The sequence below is a fragment of the Rattus norvegicus genome, chromosome X (assembly GCF_036323735.1).
Source record: "Rattus norvegicus strain BN/NHsdMcwi chromosome X, GRCr8, whole genome shotgun sequence".
NCBI classification, from domain to species: Eukaryota; Metazoa; Chordata; class Mammalia; order Rodentia; family Muridae; genus Rattus; species Rattus norvegicus.
The window spans coordinates 78,454,212-78,480,399 of NC_086039.1; the positions used below are offsets into that span (position 1 = coordinate 78,454,212).

Genomic DNA, 26,188 nt, shown 5'->3' on the forward strand with positions numbered 1-26,188 from the left:
GATACAGAAAATTTGGTACATCTACACAATGGAATATTACTCAGCTATCAAAAAAAATGACTTTATGAAATTCGTAGGCAAAGGTTGGAACTGGAAAATATCATCCTGAGTGAGGTAACCCAATCACAGAAAAACATACATGGTATGCACTCATTGATAAATGAATATTACCCAAATGCTTGAATTACCCTAGATGCCTAGAACAAAAGAAACTCAAGACGGATGATCAAAATGTGAATGCTTCACTCCTTCTTTAAAAGTGGAACAAGAATACTCTTGGCAGGGAATAGAGAAGCAAAGATTAAAACAGACACAGAAGGAACACCCATTCAGAGCCTGCCCCACATGTGGCCCATACATATACAGCCATCCAATTAGACAAGATGGATGAAGCAAAGAAGTGCAGTCTGACAGGAGCCGGATGTAGATCGCTCCTGAGAGACACAGCCAGAAGACAGCAAATACAGAGGCAAAGGCTAGCAGCAAACCACTGAACTGAGAATAGGACCCCCGTTGAAGAAATCAGAGAAAGAACTGGAAGAGCTTGAAGGGGCTCAAGACCCCATATGAACAACAATGCCAAGCAACCAGAGTTTCCAGGGACTAAGCCACTACCTAAAGACTATACATGGACTGACCCTGGACTCTGACCTCATAGGCAGCAATGAATATCCTAGTAAGAGCACCAGTGGAAGGGGAAGCCCTGGGTCCTGCTAAGACTGAACCCCCAGTGAACTAGACTGTTGGGGGGAGGGCGGCAATGGGGGGAGGGTTGGGAGGGGAACACCCATAAGGAAGGGGAGGGAGGAGGGGGATGTTTGCCCGGAAACCGGGAAAGGGAATAACACTCGAAATGTATATAAGAAATACTCAAGACCAACTTGTCTGCTGCAAGAAAGCTGCCTGGTGAAATCAGGACACACAAAGGCAGAATTCCTCTAGGACCGGGCACGTCCTGTGTTTACCGGAAGTCCCACACCCGCCGATCCCGGCCCGCAGCAGCTCTCTGCTCCCAGACCCCATGGGAAAGAGACCTCACTGCCTGGTCAGGTGGCCACTCCTGAGGCTGCAGAGCGGAAGAGACCACCAACACTGCCCACCCCTGCCCACATCCCTGGCCCAAGAGGAAACTGTATAAGGCCTCTGGGTTCCCGTGGGGGAGGGCCCAGGAGCGGCAGGACCCCTGCCTGAGACACCGCCGGAACTTGAAGGAAACAGACCAGATAAACAGTTCTCTGCACCCAAATCCCGTGGGAGGGAGAGCTAAACCTTCAGAGAGGCAGACAAGCCTGGGAAACCAGAAGAGACTGCTCTCTGCACACACATCTCGGATGCCAGAGGAAAACACCAAAGGCCATCTGGAACCCTGGTGCACTGAAGCTCCCAGAAGGGGCGGCGCATATCTTCCTGGTTGCTGCCGCTGCAGAGAGCCCCTGGGCAGCACCCCACAATCGAACTTGAGCCTCGGGACCACAGGTAAGAACAACTTTTCTGCTGCAAGAAAGCTGCCTGGTGAACTCAAGACACAGGCCCACAGGAAGAGCTGAAGACCTGTAGAGAGGAAAAACTACACGCCCGAAAGCAGAACACTCTGTCCCCATAACTGACTGAAAGAGAGGAAAACGGGTCTACAGCACTCCTGACACACAGGCTTATAGGACAGTCTAGCCACTGTCAGAAATAGCAGAACAAAGTAACACTAGAGATAATCTGATGGCGAGAGGCAAGCGCAGGAACCCAAGCAACAGAAACCAAGACTACATGGCATCATCGGAGCCCAATTCTCCCACCAAAACAAACATGGAATATCCAAACACACCAGAAAAGCAAGATCTAGTTTCAAAATCATATTTGATCATGATGCTGGAGGACTTCAAGAAAGACGTGAAGAACTCCCTTAGGGAAACACAGGAAAACATTAATAAACAAGTAGAAGCCTACAGAGAGGAATCGCAAAAATGCCTGAAAGAATCGCAAAAATCCCTGAAAGAATTCCAGGAGAACATAATCAAACAGTTGAAGGAATTAAAAATGGAAATAGAAGCAATCAAGAAAGAACACATGGAAACAACCCTGGCAAATGTTTGGAACTGGAAAACATCATCCTGAGTGAGCTAACCCAATCACAGAAAGACATACATGGTATGTACTCATTGAGAAGTGGCTATTAGCCCAAATGCTTGAATTACCCTAGATGCCTAAAACAAATGAAACTCAAGACGGATGATCAAAATGTGAATGCTTCACTCCTTCTTTAAAAGGGGAACAAGAATACCCTTGGCAGGGAATAGAGAGGCAAAGATTAAAACAGAGACTGAAGGAACACCCATTCAGAGCCTGCCCCACATGTGGCCCATACATATACAGCCACCCGATTAGACAAGATGGATGAATCAAAGAAGTGCAGACCAACAGGAGCCGGATGTAGATCGCTCCTGAGAGACACAGCCAGAATACAGCAAATACAGAGGCGAATGCCAGCAGCAAACCACTGAACTGAGAATAGGACCCCCGTTGAAGGAATCAGAGAAAGAACTGGAAGAGCTTGAAGGGGCTCGAGACTCCATATGTACAACAATGCCAAGCAACCAGAGCTTCCAGGGACTAAGCCACTACCTAAAGACTATACATGGACTGACCCTGGACTCTGACCTCATAGGTAGCAATGAATATCCTAGTAAGAGCACCAGTGGAAGGGGAAGCCCTGGGTCCTGCTAAGACTGAACCCCCAGTGAACTAGACTGGTGGGGGGAGGGCGGCAATGGGGGGAGGATTGGGAGGGGAACACCCATAAGGAAGGGGAGGGGGGAGGGGGATGTATGCCCGGATACCGGGAAAGGGAATAACACTCGAAATGTATATAAGAAATACTCAAGTTAATAAAAAAAAAAAGGAAAAAAAAAGAAATACTCAAGTTAATAAAAAAAAACTTCAACCTGCGGGGGGGCGGAGAACATTGAAAACTTGCTTAGAACTCCCCCTCCCACAGCTACCAACTGCCAATTGCTCCTCATAAGAGGTGGAGCATGGAGAACACATCCCTGTATTTATGTCCATAATTCTAGATGGCTTATCTTATACAGATATCTAGATAATGACAGTTGCTGATGAGTTTATGAGTGTGATTCCTAGACTCCTATCCAGAAGATAGCATTTCACAGCAGTCCTCATTTTATGTTTCTTATATTGTTGTTCCCTCCTTCACTTTGGTGCTGTTCCCTGAGATTTAAAGGGTGTGAAAGATGATATTTTGGTCTCATTTGTGATTTTGCTTTCACTGTCATTTATTCTTTGAACACTGGAAAGTTGTTAGTCTTTCCAATGATTATTATCCACTTCAAAAGAAGCATTTTGACTAAGGGTACTGGCAATCTATATATAAAAACCTAAACATAGAAGACAATTTTATAACATCACCATGAGCAAAATTATAGTAAGTTCTAAATTTTAATAGCAGGTTCTTATCCTATGACCAAATTCCAGATCTGTTAGCCTTTAACTAAAATTGCAGTACGAAACATTAAATTCCTTCATATGGATCAGGTCTCAAACTCAATAAGAAAGTAGATGCTTACCTCATAATAGTTGTGCAACCATAGCAACAGTGAGAAGATTTTGACCGTAAAGGCAGTGAGTGTTATAGCAAGCTGCCTCCATCACTGGGTGAGACCATGGGTGAGTTTTATCCCCTGAAGCAAATGGTATAGTATATTCTGACACTGGCACAATGTTTTCTAGTCACTTTGAGATGGAGTTTTCTGTGTCTTTAGTTAAAGGGTATAATGCCTTTATCATTAGGGTTTTCCATGAAGTTGAGGTGGTTAGCCAAGGACAATGACAAAGCTGTGTTTGCAAACAATTGGAAACTTCAAGGTAAGGTGTCTTTTTCTTAGCACTATGATTTTAATTTAATAACCAACGTTGCTAGGGAGTGAAATTATTGATGCACGTTGGCTAGTTCAGAACAGTGAGCTTTGGGCTTTAACTTTTTGAGACTGCTATGCACTATGGGGACTTTGGAAATTGGACTGAATGTATTTTTATTATGCTATGGATCAGTGCGGCCACCATAGGCTTGTGTTTGAAAAGCATATAATGGCCGGTGAGAGGAATCTGGTGGTTTGAATATGCTTAGCCTAGGGAGGGGCACTATTAGGAAGTGTGGCCTTGTTGGAGGAAGTGTATCACTCAGGAGATGGGCTTTGAGACCTTTACCCTAGCTTCCTGGAAGTCATTCTTCTCTTTTCTGCCTTTGGATGAATACATAGAACTCTCAGCTCCTCCAGCCCCACATCTGCCTGGATGCTGCCATGCTTTCATCTTGAGGATAATGGACTGCACCTCTGAACCTGGAAGCCAGCCTCCGTTAAATATAGTCTTTATAAGTGAAAATTTGGTTTATGGTGTCTGTTTTACAGAAGTAAAACTCTAATGAAGACAGAATTATAAAGGGAAATTGGGGGAAAACAACACTTCTATTTAGAAAGTGATTATACTAGATTGAAGGAGTCTTGTGCACATTAGCCATAGTATACATATGTGCCCCAGGTGGTATTCTTAAATAGCAGAACCTTGGATATATCTGTTTTAATTTATTGGAAACTTCACTTAGGAGAAGGGGATTTAGGGAAGCAGTCGAGTCAAGAGATAAAATAAGTCAGCTTTCTAGTAGAAACCATAAAGTTGTGGTTTGAATATGCTTGGCACCTGGGAAGTTGGTACTATTAGTATGTGTGGGCATATTGGAAAAGCCATACCCATATGATAGGAAGTATGCCACTGTGTCACAATGGAAGCAGGGCTTTGAGGTCTCATCTAATTCTAAAGGCTGTCATGTAATCTAGACCATCCTCCTGGTTGCCTGTGGAAATCTTCTGCCTGCCTTTGGATCAAGCTGCAGAACCCATGGCTCTTCCAGTACCATGACTTTTGCATGCTGCCACACTTCCTGACATGATGATAATAGAAGGAAGCGCTAAAACTGTAAGCCATTCCTTATTAAATATCTTGCTTTATAAGACATTTCTTTTCATGGCAATGAAAACATAACTAAGACAGAAGTTACTACCAGCGACTGTAGTATTGCTAGGATAGGCCTGACCAGGCTTTTATTTGAATGAATTTAGATTTTGGGACTTAGGAAAGCAGTGGTATGCTTTAAGCAGAGTTTAATGGGCCAAATTAGTAGAATGATAATGGATAGTGGTGCTGAGAGTAATTTGAACTGTGGGGGGCTGTCTCAAGAGACTTCACAGGAAACAATTTTACTATGTAGCTTATTTTGGTGAAGAAAGGGGCTGTTTTATGCCCTTGGCAAAGAGTCTGCCTGAGGCTAAGGATAAGAGATTTACATTAATTGCATTAACAAAGTAAGATGCAAAGCAACCTAGTTTAGATTTTGTTCTGGTTTCACTCAGATGGAGAACATTTTGAGCAAGTATATTAAACTGAGAAAGAAAAATAGAAAATGTGTCGTTCAAAGATAAAAGGGGGGCAAGATATAGAAGGGAGCTAAATCCTGTGTTCAAGGATATCAAGTGGAGTTAAGGGAGAGGTGAACGTGCAGCAAGATCCTATCTAGCTAAACTTTTCATTTGAATTTTTTTTGTTTACATTTCAAACATTATTCCTTTTCCCAGTTTCCCAGAGATAATCCCCCTCCCCCATCCCTCACCCCTTCTTCTATAAGGGTGTTCCCCCTCCCCAACCTCCTCCCTTGCCAACCCCTCCCTCAATATTCCCCTACACTGGAGTGTCCAGCCTTGGCAGGACCAAGGGCTTCTCTTTCCATTGCTGCCCAACAAGGCCATTCTCTGCTACATATGCAGTTGGAGCTATGGGTCTGTCCATGTATAGGCTTTGGGTGGTGGTTTAGTCCCTGGGAGCTCTGGTTGATTGGCACTGTTGTTTTTATGGGGTTGCAAGCCCCTTCAGCTCCTTCGATCCTTTCTCTAACTCCTCCAATGTTGATCCTGCTATCAGATCAATGGTTGGCTCCTAACATTTGCCTCCTTATTTGTCACATTCTGGCTGAGTCTCTCAGGAGACAGCTATATCAGGCTCCTGTCAGCATGCACTTCTTAGCTTCATCAATATTATCTAGTTTTGGTGGCTGTACATATATGGACTGTATACCTATGTTGGGCAAGCTCTGAATGGCCATTCCTTTAGTCTCTGCTCCAAATTTTTTCTCAATATCCCCTCCTATGAATATTTTTGTTCCCCCTTTTAAGGAGTTAAGCATCTGCAGTTTGGTCACCCTTCTTGAGTTTCATGTGGTCTGTAGATTGTATCTTGGGTAATTCAATCTTTTGGGCTAATATCCACTCGCCAATGAGTGCATACTATGTGTGTTTTTCTGAGATTGGGTTACCTCACTCAGGATGATATTTTCTAGTTAAATCCATTTGCCTATGAATTTCAGGAAATCATTGTTTTTGATAGCTGAGTAAATACTACTTTGTGTAGATGTACCACATTTTCTGTATCCATGACTCTGTTAAACGGCATCTGGGTTCTATCCAGGTTCTGACAATTATAAATAAGGATGCTATGAATATGGTGGAGCATGTGTCTTTGTTGTATGTTGGAGAATCTTTTGGGTATGCAAAAAGGAGAGCTATAGCTGGGCCTTCAGGTAGTGCAATGTCCAATTTTTTGAGGAACTTCCAGAATGATTTTCTGAGTGGTTGTACCAGTTCGCAATCCCCCAAGACAATGGAGGAATGTTCCGTTGTCGCCACATCCTTGTCAGTATCTGTTGTCACTTGAGTTTTCAATCTTAGCCATTCTGACTGGTATAAGGTGGAATCTCAGGGTTGTTTTGATTTACATTTCCCTGATAACTAAGGATGTCGAACATTTCTTTAGGTGCTTCTCAGCCATTTGATATTCCTCAGCTGGGACTTCTTTGTTTAGCTATGTACTCCATTTTTTGTTAGTGATATTTGGCTCTCTGGAGTCTAACTTATTGAGTTCTTTGTATATTTTGGATATTAGCCCTCTATCAGATGTAAAATTGGTAAAGATTTTTCCCAATCTGTGGGTTGCCCTTTCTTCCTATTGACAGTGTCCTTTGCCATACAGAAGCTTTGGAATTTTAGAGGTCCCATTTGTCCATTCTTCATCTGGGAGCATAAGCCATTGGTGATAGGTTCAGGGAATTTTCCCCAGTGCCCATGTGATTGAGACTCTTCCCCACTTTTTCTTCTATTAGTTGAGTGTATCTAGTTTTATGTAGAGATCCTTGATACACTTGGACTTAAGCTTTGTACAAGGCGATAAGAATGGATTGATTTGCATTCTTCTACATGCTGAACTCCAGTTGAACCAGCACCATTTGTTGAAAATGCTATCTTTTATCCACTGGATAGCTTTAGCTCCTTGATCAAAGATCAAGTGACCATAGGTGTGTGGGTTAATTTCTGGGTCTTCAATTCTGTTCCATTGGTCTATCTGTCTGTCTCTGTATCAATACCATTCAGTTTTTATCACTATTGCTTTATAATAGAGCTTGAGGCCAGGAATGATGTTTTCTCCCAGAAGTTCTTTTATTGTTGAATAGAGTCTTCTCTATTCTGAGTCTTTTGTTATTCCAAATGAATTTGCAAATTTCTCTTTCTAACTCTATGTTAGAAATTTTGACAGGGATTTCATTGAAACTTTAGATTACTTTTGGCAAAATGGCCATTTTCACTATATCAATCCTGCCAATCCTTGAGCATGGGAGATCTTTCCATCTTCTTAGATCTTCTTCAATTTCTTTCCTCAAAGACTGGAAGTTCTTGTCATACAGATCTTTCAATTGCTTGGTTAGAGTAACACCAAGGTATTTTATGTTATTTGTGACTATTGTGAAGTGTGTAATTTCCCTAATAACTTTTTCAGTCTGTTTATTCTTAAAGGAGAGGGAGGTACTGATTTGTTTGAGGTTATTTTTTATGCAGTCACTTTGCTGACATTGTTTATCAGGCTTAAGAGTTCTCTGGTGGAACTTTTGGGGTCATAAGTATATTATCAAGTATTTGCAGATGATAATCTGCAAATATTGATATTTTGACTTTTTCCTTTCCCTTTTGTATCCCTTTGACCTCCTTTTGTTGTCTGATTGCTCTAGCTAGGACTTTGAGTACTATATTGAATAAGTAGGGAGAGACTAGGCAGCCTTGTCTTGTCCCTGATTTTAGTGGGATTGTTTCAAGTTTCTCTGAATTTAGTTTGATGTTGGCTACTGGTCTGCTGTATATTGCTTTTACTATGTTTAGGTATGGGCCTTGAATTCCTGAACTTTACAGGACATTTAACATGAAGGGTTGTTGAATTTTTTTCAGATGTTTTCTCAGTATTAATGAAATGATCATGTAGTGTTTTTTCTTTGAATTTTTTAATATAGTGGATTATGTTGATGGATTTCCATATATTGAACCATCCCTGCATCCCTGGGATGAAGCCTACTTGATCATTTTGATGTTTTCTTGAATTCGGTTTGTGAGCATTTTACTGAGTATTTTTGTGTTGATATTTTTAAGGGAAATTGGTCTGAAGTTCTCTTTATTTGTTGGGTCTTTGTGTGGTTTAGGTATAAGTGTAATTGTGGCTTCATAGAAGGAATTTGGTAGTGTTCCTTCTGTTTCTATTTTGTGGAATAGTTTGGACAGTATTGGTATGAGGTCTTCTATGAAGGTCTGATAGAATTCTGCACTAAACCCATCTGGTCCTGGGCTTTTTTTGGTTCGGAGTCTTTTATTAAGTGCTTCTATTTCATTAGGAGTTATGGAGTTGTTTAGATGGTTTATATGATCCTGGTTTAACTTCGGCATTTGGTATCTGTCTAGAAAATTGTCCATTTCATCCAGATTTTCCAGTTTTGTTGAATATGGGTTTTTGTAGTAGGATTTGGTAACTTTTTGAATTTCCTCAGATTTTATTGTTATATCTCCCTTTTCATTTCTGATTTTTTTAATTTGTATAGACTCTCTGTGCTGTCTGGTTAGTCTGGCTAAGGGTTTATCTATCTTGTTGATTTTCTCAAAGAACCAGCTCCTGGTTTTGTTGATTCTTTGTATAGTATTTTTGTTTCTACTTGGTTGATTTCAGTCCTGAGTTTGATTATTTCCTGCCTTCTACTCCTCTTGGGTGTATTTGCTTCTGTTTATTCTAGAACTTTTAGGTGTGCTGTCAAGCTGTTAATGTATGCTCTCTCCTGTTTCTTTTTGGGGGCACTCAGAGCTACGAGTTTCCTCTTAGTACTGCTTTCATTGTATCCCATGACTTTGGGTGTGTTGTGCCTTCATTTTCATTAAATTCTAAAAAGAATTTAATTTCATTCTTTATTTCTTCCTTGACTAAGTTATCATTGAGTAGAGCGTTCTTCAGCTTCCATGTGTATATGGGCTTTCTGTTGTTTTTGTTTTATTAAAGACAAGCCTTAGTCTGTGGTTATCTGATAGGATCCATGGGATTATTTCAATCTTCAAGTATCTATTGAGGCCTGTTTTGTGACTGAGTATATGGTCAATATGGTCAGCACCATGAGGTGCTGAGAAGAATGTAGATTCTTTTGTTTTAGGATGAAATGTTCTATAAATATTTGTTAAATGCATTTGGTTCATAAGTTCTGTAAGCTTCTTTATGTCTCTGTTTAATTTTTGTTTCCATGATCTGTCCCTTGATGAAAGTTGGGTGTTTAAATCTCCTATTATTGTGTGAGGTGCAATGTGTGTTTTGAGTTTCAGTAAGGTTTCTTTTATGGATGTAGGTGCCCTTGCATTTGGAGCATAGATATTTAGGACTGAGAATTCATCTTGGTGGATTTTTCCTTTGATGAATATGAAGTGTCCGTCCTTATCTTTTTTGATAACTTTTGGTTGAAAGTCTATTTTATTTGATATTCCAGTGGCTACTCCAGCTTGTGTCTTCAGACCATTTGCCTGGAAATTTGTTTCTAGCCTTTTATTCTGAGTTAGTGTCTATCTTTGTCTCTGAGGTCTGTTTCCTGTATGCAGCAAAATGCTGGATCATCTTTTCATATCCAGTCTGATAGTCTATGTCTTTTTATTGGGAAATTGAGTCCATTGATATTAAGAGGTATTAAGGAATAGTGATTGTTTCCTGTTATTTTTGTTCTTAGAGGTGGGATTATGTTTGTGTGTCTCTCTTCTTTTCATTTCGTTACAAAGATATTACTTTCTTGCTTTTGCTAGGGTCTAGTTTCTCTCCTTGTGTTGGAGTCTTCCATCCATTATCCTTTGTAGGGCTGAGTTTGTAGAATGATATTGTGTAAATTTGGTTTTGTCATGGATTATCTTGGTTTCTCCATCTGTGTTAATTGAGTATTATGCAGGATATAGTAGCCTGAGCTGGTATTCGTGTTTTCTTAACGTGGAGAATCTATTTGGAGTTCCATAGGCTTCTTGTATGTTTATAGGCATTTCTTTCTTTAGGTTAGGGAAGTTTTCTTCTATAGTATTGTTGAAGATACTTACTGGCCCTTTAAGGTGGGAGTCTTCACTCTCTTCTGTACCTATTATCCTTAGGTTTGATGTTCTCATTGTGTCCTGGATTTCCTGAATATTTGGGTTAGAAGCTTTTTGTGTTTTACATCATCTTTGAATGTTGTGCTGATGTTTTCTATGGTATCTTTTGCCCTTGAGATTCTCTCTTCTATCTCTTGTATTCTGTTGGTGATGCTTACATCTATGACTCCTGATCTCTTCCTTAGGGGTTCTACTCCCAGGGTTATATCCCTTTATGATTATTTTATTGTTTCTCTTTCCATTTTTAAGTCCTGGATAGTTTTGTTAGATTCCTTCCCGTTTGGCTGTGTTTTCCTTTAACTATTTAAAGGATTTTTGTGTTTCCTATTTAAGGGTTTCTACTTGTTTACCTGTGTTTTCCTGTATTTCTTTAAGGGAGTTATTTATGTCCTTCTTTATTTCTTCTATCATCATCATGAGATGTGATTTTAAATCCAAATCTTGCTTTCCTGGTGTGTTTGAATATTCAATATTTGCTTTGGTGGGAGAACTGGGCTCTGATGATGACAAGTAGCCTTGGTTTCTGTTCCTTAGGTTCCTGCACTTGCCTCTTGCCATCAGGTTGTCTCTGGTGTTAGCTTGTTTTGCTGTCTCTGACAGTGGCTTGTCCCTCCTATAGGCCTATGTGTCAGCACTCATGTAGACCTGTTTTTTGTCAGCTGCATCTGGGAACAGTGTTGCTCCTCATTTTGTGTGACCGGAAGCCTCTAGGCATGTTTTCTGACACAGAAGATTTGGTCTTACCTCTACTCTCAGGTGTGTAGGAGCTCCTGGCGACTGGCTCTTAGCTCTTGGTGTAGGCACAAACTGGAAGAGTCCTGCCCCTGACTGCTCCTAGGACCCTGTGCCCAGAAGGCACAGAGCACACTAGGCAGTTTCCTCTTGGGTCAGGAATGTGGGCAGAAGTACTTGTCTCCTCTGAGCTCTCAGGATTGTCTGCATTTCTGAGGGTCCCACTCTCTTTCACATGGAATTTCCATCTACCTAATCTTATTATTTATGCTTTTGCAGTTGACCTAGGAATAGTTATATAATGTTAGGCATTATACTGACCTAGGTATTATTTTCACTTGGATAAGGAAATATGTTATGTCAAATTGGCAGTGATGCATTATGATGACTATTCTCGGGGGTCAACTTGAAGTCATATGAATTAACTACAATCCAGAGATGGAGGGAAGATCTGTGATCCCGATCCAGTGATTAGAAAATATAGGCTTTTGTTCCAAACCTTGATATGGGATGAAACAAGCTTTTGATCCAGATCTTAAAGCACACTATGAAAATCATAGGTTCAGGCACGGTGGTAAACATTTTTAATATAAGGAGACAAAAGCAAGCTATATCTGATTTCCAGGGAATCCTGGTACAGAGCAAGTTCCCAGTGGAGAAAAGCTTAGATCAATGCATGGTAGTACACAGTTTTACTTCCGTCACTCAGGTATGAAAGATATGTAAATCTCTGAGTTCAAGGTTCTTCTAGAGAACAGATTCCATGATAGATAAACATAGGTAGTACAGAAACCATCAAAAACAGAAAGCCGGATTATAATTAAACTAATGGGCCATTTTTCAGCCCCAGCATCTAGTAGATCTTGGGAATTTTGGACATGATACTGTATAGCTCAAGCTAAGAAATTGCCAGGGATTAAAAAGGGATCACCATCACTGAGGTGAAATTTTCTGAAGTGCTTTCTGGGAGCAAGAAGGAGCAGTGTTCCAGAGATAGACATCCTACTGAGAGTCAGGTAATGTGTAAGAATCCCCCAGTTTGTACTGGTTTAGAAGGAATGAAGGGTAATGGAGTAGTTGAGGCTTGACACTGTGAGAGGTCAGGAAAGACCATTTGAGAAGGTGCAGACTCAGTTGCAATTAAAGGTCCAGGACTGAAGGGGTTATACAATGAAGTTGAGGATTTGCATCTTGAAGACAACCTATGAGAGATCATTAGTGAAAGTGCTGTCTAGTTGCAGTAGAAGATTCCAGTACCATGGGATGACCACCATGAACAACAGCAGCAGTGTAGCAGAATTAGCCAGAGGCTAGGGTGATAGAGTGCTGAACTGTATGGGGTGACTCAAGCACTTTTGAAGAGCCCACCAGGTCATATGTGAACCCCATGGGCTGCCTGTTGAGGGATGCTGCTTAAGGGGAGTAGAACCAGTATAAAAGAAAGATTATAGTTTCTTTTAGGTAACACAAGTGGATTATAGTTTAAAAATCTGAAATTTTTTGTATATCAAACATGCGGATGTAGAGTTTGGAGTTTGTCAAGCTGATTTTTTGGTCTTGATTTGGTGCAGTATCATCACTATGATTTTTTTTTTGTGATTTTACTGATTCTTTTTTTTTAATTTTTTTTATTAACTTGAGTATTTCTTATATACATTTCGAGTGTTATTCCCTTTCCCGGTTTCCAGGCAAACATCCCCCTAATCCCTCCCCCTCCCCTTCTTTATGGGTGTTCCCCTCCCCATCCTCCACCCATTGCCACCCTCCCCCCAACAAACTAGTTCACTGGGGGTTCAGTCTTAGCAGGACCCAGGGCTTCCCCTTCCACTGGTGCTCTTACTAGGATATTCATTGCTACCTATGAGGTCAGAGTCCAGGGTCAGTCCATGTATAGTCTTTAGTTAGTGGCCTAGTCCCTGGAAGCTCTGGTTGCTTGGCATTGTTGTTCATAAGGGGTCTCGAGCCCCTTCAAGCTCTTCCAGTTCTTTCTCTGATTCCTTCAACGGGGGTCCTATTCTCAGTTCAGTGTTTTGCTGCTGGCATTCGCCTATGTATTTGCTGTATTCTGGCTGTGTCTCTCAGGAGAGACCTACATCCGGCTCCTGTCAGACTGCACTTCTTTGCTTCATCCATCTTGTCTAATTGGGTGGCTGTATATGTATGGGCCACATGTGGGGCAGGCTCTGAATGGGTGTTCCTTCTGCCTATGTTTTAATCTTTGCCTCTCTATTCCATGCCAAGGATATTCTTGTTCCCCTTTTAAAGGAGTGAAGCATTCACATTTTGATCATCTGTCTTGAGTTTCATGTGTTCTAGGCATCTAGGGTAATTCAAGCATTTGGGTAATATTCATTTATCAATGAGTGCATACCATGTGTGTTTTTCTGTGATTGGGTTAGCTCACTCAGGATGATATTTTCCAGTTCCAACCATTTGTCTACGAATTTCATGAAGTCATTGTTTTTGATAGCTGAGTAATATTCCATTGTGTAGATGTACCACATTTTCTGTAACCATTCCTCTGTTGAAGGGCATCTGGGTTCTTTCCAGCTTCTGCCTATTATAAATAAGGCAGCTATGAACATAGTGGAGCACGTGTCTTTTTTATATGTTGGGGCATCTTTTGGGTATATGCCCAAGAGAGGTATAGCTGGATCCTCAGGCAGTTCAATGTCCAATTTTCAATGTCCAGACTGATTTCCAGAATGGTTTTACCAGTCTGCAATCCCACCAACAATGGAGGAGTGTTCCTCTTTCTCCACATCCTCGCCAGCATCTGCTGTCACCTGAGGTTTTGATCTTAGCCATTCTCACTGGTGTGAGGTGAAATCTCAGGGTTCTTTTGATTTGCATTTCCCTTATGACTAAAGATGTTGAACATTTCTTTAGGTGTTTCTCAGCCATTCGGCATTCCTCAGCTGTGAATTGTTTGTTTAGCTCTGAACCCCATTTTTTAATAGGGTTATTTGACTCCCTCTGGTCTAACTTCTTGAGTTCTTTGTATATTTTGGATATAAGCCTTCTATCTGTTGTAGGATTGGTAAAGATCTTTTTTGCATGTGTTGGTTGCTGTTTTGTCCTAACCACAGTGTCCTTTGCCTTCCAGAAGCTTTGCAGTTTTATGAGATCCCATTTGTCGATTCTTGATCTTAGAGCATAAGCCATTGGTGTTTTGTTCAGGAAATTTTTTCCAGTGCCCATGTGTTCGAGATGCTGCCCTAGGTTTTCTTCTATTAGTTTGAGTGTATCTGGTTTGATGTGGAGGTCCTTGATCCACTTGGACGTAAGCTTTGTACAGGGTGATAAGCATGGATTGATTTACGTTCTTCTACATGTTGACCTCCAGTTGAACGAGCACCATTTGCTAAAAATGGTATCTTTTTTCCATTGGATGGTTTTGGCTCCTTTGTCAAAAATCAAGTGCCCATAGGTGTTTGGGCTCATTTCCGGGTCTTCAATTCTATTCCATTGGTCTCTCTGTCTGTCTCTGTACCAATACCATGCAGGTTTTATCAGTATTGCTCTGTAATATTGCTTGAGTTCAGGGATAGTGATTCCCCCTGAAGTCCTTTTATTGTTTGTTGTTGTAAAAAATAATAAAAATAAAAAAATAAAAATGAAACGGTAAATGTTTTTCTCTGAGTGTTTTACCCTGCTTGGGTTCCACACCTCAGTGCCCGAGATATCTGCTGGATATCTTGGCGGAAACACAGCCCAGCCACACACTTTCTTACACTGAGACTCTTACATATAAAAACACACCACACAATAACCTTTGATCCAATTGGTAAGATATAATTGCCCACTTAAATATACAAAGCCTGGTACCATCTATCCCTTGCACCTTTTATTTATCAAGTCTCCAGCTTCTCCTTCTCCCACAACGACTCCTTGCTTCTCCTCTCTCTCTCTCTTTTCTTTACTCACTCTCCTAAATATATCAACTCTTTTATGCTTTAGTTTCTCTTTCTCTTACAACGACTCCTAGCTTCTCCCCTCTCTCCATCTCCTGTCTCTTCTAACTCTTCTCAGTTCCCCATCCTGTCTCTAAACTGTTCCCTTCTCCTCCCCTCACACTCTCAACTGTTCCACCCTCTCCCCCTCCTGCTCAGGTTCCACTGGCTCAACTGTCGCCAACTGTCCTCTCTAACCCTATTCTCTGAATCTAATCCCCCTCTTGCTCCTGACTTTTCCCTCTGTCCAAATCTCACGCTCTTGCCTTTATTTAACAAATTCAGAGAAAATTTCAAGGCAAACCACAACAATTGTTGAGGATAGTTTTAGCTATCCTGGGCATTTTGTTATTCCAGATGAATTTGCAAATTGTTCTGTCTAAGTCTTTGAAGAGTTGGATTGGTATTTTGATGGGGATTGCATTGAATCTGTAGATCGCTTTTGGTAAAATGGCCATATTTGCTATAATAATCCTGCCAATCCATGAGCATGGGAGATCTTTCCATCTTCTGAGGTCTGCTTCAATTTCTTTCTTCAGAGGCTTGAAGTTCTTATCATACAGATCTCTTACTTGCTTGGTTAAAGTCACACCAAGGTATTTTATATTATTTGGGACTAATCTGAAGGGTTTCATTTCCCTAATTTCTTTCTCAGCTTGTTTCTCTTTTGTGTAGAGGAAGGCTACTGATTTATTTGAGTTAATTTTATACCCAGCCACTTTGCTGAAGGTGTTTATCAGCTTTAGTAGTTCGCTGGTGGAACTTTTGGGATCACTTAAATATACTATCATATCATCTGCAAATAGTGATATTTTGACCTCTTCTTTTCCGATCTGTATCCCCTTGACCTCCTTTTGTTGTCTGATTGCTCTGGCTAGAACTTCAAGAACTATATTGAATAAGTAGGGAGTGAGTGGGCAGCCTTGTCTAGTCCCTGATTTTAGTGGGATTGCTTCAAGTTTCTCTCCATTTAGTTTAATGTTAGCAACTGGTTTGCTGTATATGGCTTTTACTATGTTTAGGTATGGGCCTTGAATTCCTATTCTTTCCAGGATTTTTATCATGAAGGGGTGTTGAATTTTGTCAAATGCTTTCTCAGCATCTAGTGAAATGATCATGTGGTTTTGTTCTTTCAGTTTGTTTATATAATGGATTACGTTGATGGTTTTCTGTATATTAAACCATCCCTGCATGCCTGGGATGAAGCCTACTTGATCATGGTGGATGATTGTTTTGATGTGCTCTTGGATTTGTTTTGCCAGAATTTTATTGAGTATTTTTGCATCGATATTCAAAAGGGAAATTGGTCTGAAGTTCTCTTTCTTTGTTGGGTCTTTGTTTAGTTTTGGTATAAGAGTAATTGTGGCTTCATAGAAAGAATTCAGTAGTGCTCCATCTGTTTCAATTTTGTGGAATAGTTTGGATAGTATTCTAGTGAGGTCTTCTATGAAGGTCTGATCGAATTCTTTCCTGAACCTGTCTGGATCTGGGCTCTTTTCGATTGGGAAACCTTTAATGACTGCTTCTATTTCTTTAGGAGCTATGGGGTTGTTTTAATGGTTTATCTGTTTACCTGGTATCTGTCTAGGAAATTGTCTATTTCTTGCAGATTTTCAAGAATTGTTGAATATAGGCTTTGTAGTAGGATCTGATGAGTTTTTGAATCTCCTCTGATTCTGTAGTTATGTCTACCTTTTCATTTCTAATTTTGTTAATTTTTACACACTCTCTGTGTCCTCTCGATAGTCTGGCTAAGGGTTTATCTATCTTGTTGATTTTCTCAAAGAACCAACTTTTGGTTCTGTTTATTCTTTGTATGGTACTTTTTGTTTCTACTTGGTTGATTTCAGCTCAGAGTTTGATTATTTCCTGTCTTCTACTCCCCCTGGGTGTATTTGCTTCTTTTTGTTGTTGAGCTTTTAGGTGTGCTGTCATCTGCTGACATATGCTCTTTCCTGTTTCTTTCTGCAGGCACTCAGCGCTATGAGTTTTCCTCTTAGCACAGCTTTCATTGTGTCCCATAAGTTTGGATATGTTGTACTTCATTTTCATTAAATTCTAAGAAGTCTTTAATTTCTTTCTTTATTTCTTCCTTGACCAGGTTATCGTTGAGTAGAGCATTGTTCAACTTCCGCGTATATGTGGGCGTTCTTCCCTTATTTTTATTGAAGACCAGCTTTAGACCGTGGTGGTCTGATAGCACGCATGGGATTATTTCTATCTTTCTGTACCTGTTGAGGCCTGTTTTTTGACCAATTGTATGGTCAATTTTGGAGAAAGTACCATGAGGAGCTGAGAAGAATGTATATCCTTTTGCTTTAGGATAGAATGTTCTATAAATATCTGTTAAGTCCATTTGGTTCATGACTTCTCTTAGTCTGTGTATGTCTCTGTTTAATTTCTGTTTCCATGATCTGTCCATTGATGAGAGTGGGGTGTTGAAATCTCCTACTATTATTGTGTGAGGTGCAATGTGTGTTTTGAGCTTTAGTAAGGTTTCTTTTATGTATGTAGGTGCCCTTGTATTTGGAGCATAGATATTTAGGATTGAGAGTTCATCTTGGTGGATTTTTCCTTTGATGAATATGAAGTGTCCTTCCTTATCTTTTTGATGACTTTTAGTTGAAAATTGATTTTATTTGATATTAGAATGGCTACTCCAGCTTGCTTCTTCCGACCATTTGCTTGGAAAGTTGTTTTCCAGCCTTTCACTCTGAGGTAGTGTCTGTCTTTGTCTCTGAGGTGTGTTTCCTGTAGGCAGCAGAATGCAGGGTCCTCATTGCATATCCAGTTTGTTAATCTATGTCTTTTTATTGGGGAGTTGAGACCATTGATGTTGAGAGATATTGAGGAATAGTGATTATTGCTTCCCGTTATATTCATATTTGGATGTGAGATTATGTTTGTGTGCTTTTCTTCTCTTTGTTTTGTTGCCAAGACGATTAGTTTCTTGCTTTTTCTAGGGTGTAGCTTGCCTCCTTTTGTTGGGCTTTGCCATTTAATATCCTTTGTAGGGCTGGATTTGTAGAAAGATATTGCGTAAATTTGGTTTTGTCATGGAATATCTTGGTTTCTCCATTTATGTTAATGGAGAGTTTTGCAGGATACAGTAACCTGGGCTGGCATTTGTGTTCTCTTAGTGTCTGTATGACATCTGTCCAGGATTTCTGGCTTTCATAGTCTCTGGCGAAAAGTCTGGTTTGATTCTGATAGGTCTGCCTTTATATACTACTTGACCTTTTTTCCCTTACTGCTTTTAAAATTCTTTCTTTATTTTGTGCATTTGGTGTTTTGACTATTATGTGACTGGAGGAGTTTCTTTTCTGGTCCAATCTATTTGGAGTTCTGTAGTCCTCTTGTATGCTTGTGGGCATCTCTTTCTTTAGGTTAGGGAAGTTTTCTTCTATGATTTTGTTGAAGATATTTACTGGTCCTTTGAGCTGGGAGTCTTCACTCTCTTAAATACCTATTATCCTTAGGTTTGATCTTCTCATTGAGTCCTGGATTTCCTGTGTGTTTTGGACCAGTAGCTTTTTCCACTTTACATTATCTTTGACAGTTGTGTCGATGATTTCTATGGAATCTTCTGCTCCTCAGATTCTCTCTTCTATCTCTTGTATTCTGTTGGTTATGCTTGTATCTACGGCTCCTTGTCTCTTCCTTTGGTTTTCTATATCCAGGGTTGTTTCCATGTGTTCTTTCTTGATTGCTTCTATTTCCATTTTTAATTCCTTCAACTGTTTGATTGTGTTTTCCTGGAATTCTTTCAGGGATTTTTGTGATTCCTCTCTATAGGCTTCTACTTGTTTATTTATGTTTTCCTGCATTTCTCTAAGGGAGTTCTTCGTGTCTTTCTTGAAGTCCTCCAGCATCACGATCAAATATGATTTTGAAACTAGATCTTGCTTTTCTGGTGTGTTTGGATATTCCATGTTTGCTTTGGTGGGAGTATTGGGCTCTGATGATGCCATGTAGTCTTGGCTTCTGTTGCTTGGGTTCCTGCGCTTGCCTCTTGCCATCAGATTATCTCTAGTGTTACTTTGTTCTGCTATTTCTGACAGTGGCTAGACTGTCCTATAAGCCTGTGTGTAAGGGGTGCTGTAGACCTGTTTTCCTGTTTTCTTTCAGCCAGTTATGGAAACGGAGTGTTCTGCCTTCGGGCATGTAGTTTTTCCTTTCTACAGTTTCCTGTGGGCCTGTGCCCTGAGTTCACCAGGCAGGTCGCTTGGAGCAGAAAAGTTGGTCTTACCTGTGGTCCCGGGGCTCAAGTTTGCTCGTGGGGTGTTGCTTATAAGCTCTCTGCGGGGGCAGCAACCAGAAGGAGTGGCGCCACCCTCTCCGGGAGCCCCCATGCACCAGAGTCCCAGATGGCGTTTGGTGTTTTCCTCTGGAGTCAGAGATGTGGGCAGAGTGTAGTCTCTTCTGGTTTCCCAGGCGTGTCTGCCTCTCTGAAGGTTTAGCTCTCCTTCCCATGGGATTTGGGTGGAGAGAACTGTTTATCCGGTCGGTCCCTTCAGGTTCTGGTGGTGTCTCAGACGCAGCGGACCTGCTGCTCCTGGGCCCTCATCTACAGGAACCCAGAGGCCGAACACAGTTTCCTCTTGGGCCAGGGATGTGGGCAGGGGTGGGCAGTGTTGGTGGTCTCTTCCGCTCTGCAGTCTCAGGAGTGCCGACCTGTCTGGTCGGTGAGCTCTCTCTCTCCCACGGGGTTTGGGAGCAGTGAGCTCCACTGTGATGTTTTGAAATGTTAATGTATATCCTGTGATGTTGTAAATATGTGATCTACTATTTACATTTTGTTTTCCACAGGACTGCATTTTAGAGAGTACATGAATATCATAAGACACTTAGGAGTTTACACTTTGTTGAGTCTATGCTAGACTATATGGAATTTTGTAGTTGGGTAGTTTGTGTGATGCTTTGGCTAGTTATAGGCCCCATGCCCTCATTGGTTTGAAAAAGTCTATTGGTGCCAGGTAGTGAATGGATATGATGGCTTGAATATGTTTAGCCCACAGAAGTTTGGCATTGATCAGACATGGGTCCTTAGTGAGGAAGGTGTAGCTTTGTTACAGCATGTATGTCACAATGGAGGTGGGGCTTTGAGGTTTCAGGAAAGTCTCAAGTCTGGCCAGTGTGGTTCAGACCATCCTCTTGGCTGCCTGTGAAAGTGAATTTCCTGCCTGCATTTGGATAAAGCTGTAGAACACTTGGCTCCCCCAGCACCATGGCTTCCTTTATGCTGCCATACTTCCTGCCATGGTGATAATAGAAGGAAGCTTTAAAAGTGTAAGTCAGCCCCCATTAAATATCTTCCTATATGAGAGTTGTCTTAGTCATGGAGTCTCTTCTCCTGTCTTCACTGTAATGAAACCATAACTAAGACAGAAATGCTTACCAGAGATTGGGGTATTGCTGGTTTTAGGTAGTCCTTTGTTCAAGTAATGACCATCAATTATTATCAAGTAAGTTATATCATCAACTATGATGTTTTATAATGTTAAGGTATATCCTGTGATGGTTGAAGTATGTCATGTACTACTTGCCTTTGATTTTATAGGGGATTATACTCAAGATATTCCATGATTCTCAGAAGAGACTTGGGACTTTCAAACATTGTTGTGGTGTGTTAGACTATCGGGACTTTTGGAGTTGGAGTTAATATATTTTGTATAGTGTAATGCTAGAGCTTGTCATAATCCCATTGCCTCATGTGTTTAAACAAGACTATGAATGCCATAGACTGGAATGTGATTGGTGAGATATGTTTAGCCTATGAGAAGTAGTTTGCAATAATCAGGCATGTGGCCTTGTTGGGGAAGGTATAGCTTTCCTACAGGAAGTGTGTCAGATTGTGTCACAATGGAGGCAGTGCTTTGAAATGTCAGGAAATTGTCAATTCTGGGCAGAGTGATCCAGACCATACTCCCAGCTGGCTGTAAAAGAGAGTCTCCTAACTGGATAAAGCTGTAGAACCCTTGGCTCCTCCAGCACCATGGCTTCCTATATGCTGTCAGGCTTCCTGACATGATCGTAATATTAGGAATTTACTAGCAGGGCTGATGGTATTGCTATGGTAGATCTGACCATAGTTTTGTTTGAAGGAATAATTATTTTAGGATTTTGTAATGGAGGGGAGGCTTTAAATGGGGCTTATCGGTCCATAGGATTAGAAGCATGGAAGACAGTGTTGCTGAGAGTGATTTCAACTGTGGGGGCCTGTCTCTAAGAAACTTCAAAGGAGAAGACTCATAGTATGTATCTTACAAAACATTCTTTTGGTATTTTGGTGAAGCATGTGGCTGCTTTTGCCCTTTTCCAAAAGGTCTGCCTGAGACTAACATAAAGAGATTTAGAACGATAGCATTAACAAAAGAAGCCTCAAAGCATCCTAGTTTGGACATTTTTCTATGGTTCACACTTACGGGGAGCATTTTGATCAAGTGTAGCAAACTGAGAAAGAATAATCCAAAATGTATGGTTCAAAGATAAATGGGGGCACCAGAAAGTGGAATGAAGTTAAATCCTGTGTTTAAGGATATTAAATGGAATTAGAGGATTGGTGACCTTGAGCAAATCTAAACATAGATAAGCCTGCTATTTAATGTGGTTCATACTTTCTACTTTGGTCTACATATCCTTTGTTATGGTCAAAGAGGCATCTAAAAATAGTATAAGAATCACTGAAAATGTTAGTATGTGGAATCTTATTAGGAAATATGTAATTTTATAGTGACCATTGTATGGAGGTCTGTACTATTTTCACAGGACTATTACTATAAATTCTTCTAGTATTAACTTGGACCTGGTAGCTTATTTGTACCATTTATAGGAGTTGTTTGCTAACTTCCTAATGCTGCAACCATTAATACAGTTTCTTATGTTTTGGTGACCCCCAACCAGAAAAAAATCGTTCTGTTGATTCTTCATAACTGTAAATTTAGCAATTTATATCAATATTTCATATTAAAATAGTTTGTCCAGATTATACAGAACTACTTAGAATCTTTTATAGTCCAATCTATGGTAATCTTAAAAGAAAAGATTATGCTAGTAGCTCAACTTTGGTTACTAACACTCTTGTTCTTATGATATTGAGGAAAATATTGGTGGAAGTTATGTTAGAATGGATATTACTGATGCATACAAATATCAAATTGTCTCTCTTTATTCATCTTTTTATTAGATATTTTTATTTACATTTCAAATGTTATCAGCTTTCCCAGTTTCCCCACCATAAACCCCTTATCCCATCACCGACCCCCTTCTTCTATGACAGTGTTACCCCACCCATTCACCCACCCCTTCCTTCCTCCCCGCCCTGACATTTCCCTACACTGGTGGGTGTGGAATCATGACAGAACCAATGGCTTCTCCACCCATTGGTGCCCAACAAGGCCATCGTCTGCTACATATGCATCTGGAGCCATGGGTCCATCCATGTGTACTCTTTGGATGGTGGTTTAGACCCTGGGAGACTGGATGATTGATACTGTTATGATTATGGTGTTGCAAACCCCTTCAGCACCTTCAATCCTTTCTCTAACTTCTCCAATGGGGACCCCATCCTCAGATTAATCATTGGTTGTGAGCATCCAACGTTGTGTTTGTCATGCTCTGACAGAGCCTCTCGGCAGATAGCTGTATCAGGCTCCTGTTGGTGTGCACTTTGTGGCATCAGCAATATTGTCTTGGTTTGGTGCCTTTATGTACATTGGCTGGATCCCCAGGTGGGGTAATCTCTGGATGGCCTTTCCTTCAGTCACTGCTCCAAACTTTGTCTCCATATCTCTTGCTATGAATATTTTTGTCTCCTCTAAGAAGGACTGAAGCATCTGCACTTTGGTTGTCCTTATTCTTGAGCTTCATGTGGTCTGTGGATTGTATTTTGGGTAATCTGAGCTTTTGGGCTAATATCCACTTATCAGTGAGTACACACTGTGTGTGTGTGTGTGTGTGTGTGTGTGTGTGTGTGTGTGTGTGTGTTTGTGTGTTTTATGATACCTCACTCGGGATATTTTCTAGCTCTGCCTACTTGCCTAAGAAATTCATGAAGTCATTGTTTTTAATAGCTGTGTAGTACTCCATTATGTAAACATACCATATTTTCTGTATCCATTCCTCTATTGAAGGACAACTGGGTTATTTCCAGCTTCTAGCTATTATAAATAAAACTGCTATGAACATAGTGGAGCATGTGTCCTTGTTATATTTTGGATCATCTTTTGGATATATTCCCAGATGTGGTTCAGCTGGGTACTTAGGCAATACTATGCCCAATTCTCTGATGAACTGCCAGAATGATTTTCAGAGTGGTTGTACCAGCTTGCAATCCCACCAACAATGGAAGAGTTTATCCCTGATGACTAAGGATATTGATTAGCCCATCCACTGGATGGTCTTAGGTCCTTTGTCAAAGATCAAATGACCATAGGTGTGTGGGTTCATCTCTGCATCTTCAATTCTATTCCATTGATCAGCCGGCCTGTCTCTGTACCAATACCAATCAGTTTTTATCAATATTGCCTTATAGTATAGCTTTAGGTCAGAGAGAGTGATTTCGATACACTCAAACTAATCAAGAATCAACAAACGGGACTTTAAAAAATTGCAAAGATTCTGTAAGGCAAAAGACACTGTCATTATGACAAAACAGCAACCAACAGATTTGCAAAAGTTCTTTACCAATCCTACATCCGATAGAGGGCTATTGTCCAATATATACAAAGAACACAAAAAGTTAGACTCCAGAGAATCAAATAATTTATTTACCAATAAAGTACTTTTCATTTCATTTTTTTGTTTTCTTTAAAGATTTATTTATTTGTTTATTATATGTAAGTACACTGTAGCTGTCTGTCTTCAGACACACCATAAGAGGGCATCAGATCTCATTACAGATGGTTGTGAGCCACCAAGTGTTTGCTGGGATTTGAACTCAGGACCTCTGGAAAAAGTCAGTGCTCTTAACCACTGAGACATCTCACCAGCCCCTTCATTTTGTTTTTAAAATTTATTTATTTATTTATTTTATTTTTATATTAATTAACTTGAGTATTTCTTATTTACATTTTGATTGTTATTCCCCTTCCTGGTTTCTGGGTCAACATTCCCCCAAGCCCCTCCCTCTCCCCTTCTATGTGGGCTTCCCCTCCCCATCCTCCCCCCATTACCACCCTCCCCCCAACAATCTTGTTCACTGGGTGTTCAGTCTTGGCAGGACCAAGGGCTTCCCCTTCCACTGGTGTTCTTACTCGGCTATTCATTGCTACCTATGAGGTTGGAGCCCAGGGTCAGTCCATGTATAGTCTTTGCTTAGTGGCTTAGTCCCTGGTAGCTCTGGTTGGTTGGCATTGTTGTTCATATGGGGGTCTCAAGCCCCTTCAAGCTCTTCCAGTCCTTTCTCTGACTCCTTCAACGGGGGTCCCGTTCTCAGTACAGTGGTTTGCTGCTGGCATTTGCCTATGTATTTGCTGTATTCTGGCTGTGTCTCTCAGGAGATATCTACATCCGGTTCCTCTCAGCCTGAACTTCTTCGCTTCATCCATCTTATCTAGTTTGGTGGCTGTATATGTATGGGCCACAGGTGGGGCAGGCTCTGAATGGGTGTTTCTTCTGCCTCTGTTCTAAACTTTGCCTACCTATTCCCGGCCAAGGGTATTCTTGTTCCCCATTTAAAGAAGGAGTGAAGCATTCACATTTTGGTCATCCTTCTTGAGTTTCATGTGTTCTGTGCATCTAGGGTAATTCAAGCATTTGGGCTAATATCCGTTTATCAATGAGTGCATACCATGTGTGTTTTTCTGTGATGTGGTTACCTCACTCGGGATGTTATTTTCCAGTTCAATCCATTTGCCTATGCAATTCATAAAGTCATTGTTTTTGATAGCTGAGTAATATTCCATTGTGTAGATGTACCACATTTTCTGTATCCACTCCTCTGTTGAAGGGCATCTGGGTTCTTTCCAGCTTTTGGCTATTATAAATAAGGCTCCTATGAACATAGTGGAGCACCTGTCTTTTTTATATGTTGGGGCATCTTGTGTGTATGTGCCCAAGAGAGGTATAGCTGGGTCCTCAGGTTGTTCAATGTCCAATTTTCTGAGGAACCTCCAGACTGATTTCCAGAATGGTTGTAGCAGTCTGCAATCCCATCAAGGGAGGAATGTTCCTCTTTCTCCACATCCTCGCCAGCATTTGCTGTCACCTGAGTTTTTGATCTTAGCCATTCTCACTGGTTTGAGTGAAATCTCAGGGTTCTTTTGATTTGCATTTCCCTTATGACTAAAGATGTTGAACATTTCTTTAGGTGTTTCTCAGCCATTTGGCATTCCTCAGCTGTGAATTCTTTGTTTAGCTCTGAACCCCATTTTTTAATAGGGTTATTTGTCTCCATGCGGTCTAACTTCTTGAGTTCATTGTATATTTTGGATATAAGCCCTCTATCTGTTGTAGAATTGGTAAACATCTTTTCCCAATCTGTTGTTTGCCATTTTGTCCTAACCACAGTGTCCTTTGCCTTACAGAAGCTTTGCAGTTTTATGAGATCCCATTTGTTGATTCTTGATCTTAGAGCATAAGCCATTGTTGTTTTGTTCAGGAAATTTTCTCCAGTGCCCATGTGTTCGAGATGCTTCCCCACTTTTTCTTCTATTAGTTTGAGTGTATCTGGTTTGATGTGGATGTCCTTTATCCACTTGGACTTAAGCTTTGTACTATGTGTGAGCATGGATTGATCTGCATTCTTCTACATTTTGACCTCATTGAACCAGCACCATTTGCTAAAAATGCTATCTTTTTTCCAATGGATGGTTTTGGCACCTTTATCAAAAATCAAGTGACCATAGGTGTGTGGGTTCATTTCTGGGTCTTCAATTCTATTCCACTGGTCTATCTGTCTGTCTCTGTACCAATACCATGCAGGTTTTATCACTATTACTCTGTAATACTGCTTGAGTTCAGGGATAG

General features: G+C 40.7%; 1 long non-coding RNA gene across 2 annotated transcripts in view; it reads left to right on the top strand.

Moving 5' to 3' along the window:
• The first annotated feature begins 3,613 nt into the window (after positions 1–3,613).
• Positions 3,614–26,188, top strand: part of LOC102554698 (uncharacterized) — a 72,679-nt gene continuing 50,104 nt past the window's right edge. Inside the window, exons 1-2 of one of the 2 annotated variants that reach the window (XR_005498274.2) lie at positions 3,614–3,675; positions 4,845–4,983. This is a non-coding gene — a long non-coding RNA (uncharacterized LOC102554698). The remainder of the gene's footprint in view (positions 3,676–4,844; positions 4,984–26,188) is intronic. The other variant, XR_005498277.2, reaches the window with a different exon arrangement.